We start from the raw sequence: 3,515 nt of genomic DNA, 5'->3' as shown, positions 1-3,515 counted from the left end.
CAAAACCCGACGTCCACGTAACTTTTATAAATCTTTTGTGGCTCCTTGCTGTTCACGCCCAAGGGCGTCCCGTAGTCTACGCCTAAGCGCCCCCCCCCCACTACCTGCCAGCACCCCGCAGTTCAGCAAGCCACAGCAAGTACCCGCTGCTGCTCGCGCCCCACGGCGACAACAACTCAAACAGCTGCTACCACTGATAACTACTATCTTCGTAGTAGAGTCGGTAGCAATGCTGAGCATCAGCCCCTTCCCCCGTGTTCTCCCCCTCTTTTCTGGCAGAAATCGTGTAAGTCAGGGAAACAGACTCTTAGTCCCTACCTCCGTTCGCACCGTTTGCCAGGACAGAATATATATGTTTGCGACATCCGCACAATGCAGCTCCTGCCTCGGGTAGTGCCACTGTCCTAGATGTTGTGGTCTCCGCGACGGCAACCCCCCGACGGGTTTCATCGCGCCATGTTGCCAGGTCGCAAACCCAAATCATCCGGGTACCCGAATGCTTGCCCAAGTACGCCAAGTCCCACGGCCACAACAGCAATTGCGTCCTAGCCTTCATCAAACCAGGCGTAGTCACCCGTCACTTAAGAGTGGATGTGTGGTGTGAACTCTGCAGTTAAACTGTGATGGACTAACTGGGAAGATTACGGAGATAGTCGATTTCATGAAGCGGCATAACATCCGCATTGCTGCGATTAAAGAGACTAAACTCACAGCGAGATCTGCATTGCAGACCTGCTCTGGGTATAATGTCCACAGAAAAGATCGCGAGCGCGCACTCTGGGCAATATTATATATTTGATCATGGCATCGACCGCAGGGACAATGCCTTAGAACGTCAAGGCCTATCTGTCCGGTCAGGCGATGCAAACCTAGAAATCATCAACATCTACATCCCTCCTGCCACCTGTTGCCCCAGTGGATACCGCCCTAATATCAGCGCCTTACTGGCAACAATCGCATTATCTTAGGCGATTTCAATGCCCATCACGATCTATGGCATTCAAATTTGCGGGCGGACAGTAGGGGTGAGATGTTGGCGCATCAAATAGAAGAAACGACGTTCTGCACAATAAACGGATACGCCCCCACACTTATGGTAGGAAGCTGTCACAGTTCGCCAGATATCTCAATCTTGAACGCAGAACTCGTAAACTGCGTCAACTGGCAGCCGATGGTAACATTGGCATCCGACCACCTGCCTATACTTATTTCGCTCGAGCGTACCGCCGACTTCATCGTCACAGAAAAACGCACTTTCATAAACTTCAAAAAAGAAAGTGGGACGAATATAGATCTTTTACAGACAACCTCTTTGCTGCCCTCCCTATCCCGACTGATGCCCGACAAGGGGAGCATGCCTTCCGCAAGGTTATTGAATCCGCCTCGGCACGTTTCATTCCCGCCGGGAGAATTCCCCAAACTCGGTCCCACTTCCCGGCGGAGGCCGCAAACTTAGCGAGAGAACGTGACCTTATAAGAAAGCTTGATCCTGGCGATCCCCAAATAAGGTATATAAACCAACGCATCATATTGCTTGTGGATGAACACAAGCGGGCGAAATGGGAGGAGCACCTAAGAGGTTGTAACCTCTCTACCGGTGTGGGTAAACTTTGGTCCACCGTAAAGTCCCTATCGAATCCGTCTAAGCACAAAGACAAAGCTTCCATCGCCTTTGGCGATAAAGTGCTGTCGGATGCGACAAAATGCGCGAGCGCTTTCTGCCGACAATATATAATGCATTCTAGGGTCGACAAAGATAGACGGAGGGCCAACAGACACACATAAACAAAAATTCAGCACGTCACCAATCATCATCACCGCTAAAGAGGTTGAGGACGCCATTGGTTACGCTAAACCATCCAAAGCAGTGGGCCCAGACGCCATAGCCATGCCGATGCTTAACAGCCTAGGGAAAGAGGGTTTCAAATATTTAGCGCATGTTTTCAACCTGTCTCTTTCCACCTTTGTCATACCCGAAAAATGGAAAATGGCCAAGGTGGTCCCGCTACTAAAGCCTGGGAAACCAGCTAACATAGTAGAGTCGTATCGTCCGATATCTCTCCTATCGCCAGTAGCAAAGACGCTTGAAGCCATTTTGCTCCCCTATTTCCAAGCAAATTTGCAGCTAGGCTGTCATCAGCATGGCTTCAGAAAACTCCATAGCACTACTACCGCGCTAAATGTCATTAGCACCCAGATAAAGTGCGGTTTAAATCAAAACCCCCACCATAGAACAGTACTCGTAGCGCTAGACCTATCAAAAGCTTTTGATACGGTCAACCATGGCTCGTTACTGCAAGACCTGGAAGGGTCTACCCCTCCGCCATGTCTTAAAAGGTGGACCGCAAATTATCTGGGTGGTCGGCAGGCATCGGTGTAATTCAGAAAGGAAACATCAAAACCAAGAAGAATTAAACGAGGGGTGCCACAGGGTGGTGTCCTGTCCCAACTTTTGTTAAATTTTTACATATCTAAGCTACGTTCACCACCGGAAGGAGTCACAATCGTTTCCTACGCCGATGACTGCACAATAATGGCCACAGGCACAGGCCCACAGATTGGTGAGCTATGCAATAGAATAAACGGCTACCTCCCTGATCTCTCCAGTTTTTTCGATTCGCGAAACCTGGCATTATCACCGACTAAATCTTCCGCGACCTTATTTACAACATGGACGTCCCAAATGTCGACCATTTTGAACATCCACGTCGATGGCACTACGCTACCAACTGTCCTACACCCCAAAATCTTGGATGTGACGTTTGGTCAGGATCTACATGTTGATGAGAACGCAGCCGCAACTGTTACGAGAATTTAGAGTCGTAACAAAATCCTCTAATCCCTCGATGGCAGTACTTGGGGAAAAGATAAAGAAACGCTCATGACTACATACAAAGCAATTAGCCAGCCGATTACTTGCTACGCGTCACCCATATGGTCACCAAGCCTAAATATTACCCACTGGAAGAAGCTATAGGCCTGCCAAAATACTGCTCTCAGAATCGCCACAGGATGTCTTCTTATGTCCCCAGAACACCATCTGCATAATGAGGCGAGAATACTCCCCATCAGGGAGGGAAATGAGATGCTGACCAAACAGCTCCTGTTGAATACCCAGAAACCTGAGCATCCCAACAGACATCTGATTGATGAGCCAGCACCGCCTAGGGGCTTAAGGAGTCATCTCCGTAAGCATTTTGCGGAAATACGGCACCTGAGAACCCAGCCGTATGAAGCGAAAAAACACAAGCAGGTCCTTGGTAAACTCCACAAACAGGCGTCGGACCTTTATGCCGGGAATTGCCAGGTGAATCCAGTACTCAAAGAAAAGTATCCAAAACTCGCGGAAGAGGAACGCATACTCCGCAGGGAAACGCGTGTCACTCTTGCTCAACTTCGTTCTGGATACTGTAACAGGTTAAACTCTTACCTATTCAGAATCAACCCCGACATACAAAATGTATGCCCCGCTTGCAATGTGTTCCCACATGACACCAACCATCTCTTTAATTGTA

General features: G+C 49.1%; 1 pseudogene; it reads left to right on the top strand.

Annotated features, from left to right (window-relative positions):
- The first annotated feature begins 2,533 nt into the window (after window positions 1-2,533).
- Window positions 2,534-3,103, top strand: LOC137242187 (uncharacterized; annotated as a pseudogene).
- Window positions 3,104-3,515: the final 412 nt, after the last annotated feature.

The sequence above is a fragment of the Eurosta solidaginis genome, chromosome 2, assembly GCF_040869045.1.
Source record: "Eurosta solidaginis isolate ZX-2024a chromosome 2, ASM4086904v1, whole genome shotgun sequence".
Classification (NCBI taxonomy): domain Eukaryota; kingdom Metazoa; phylum Arthropoda; class Insecta; order Diptera; family Tephritidae; genus Eurosta; species Eurosta solidaginis.
Note: the sequence above shows the minus strand (reverse complement) of the source record. Positions and strands in the feature narration are given on the sequence as shown.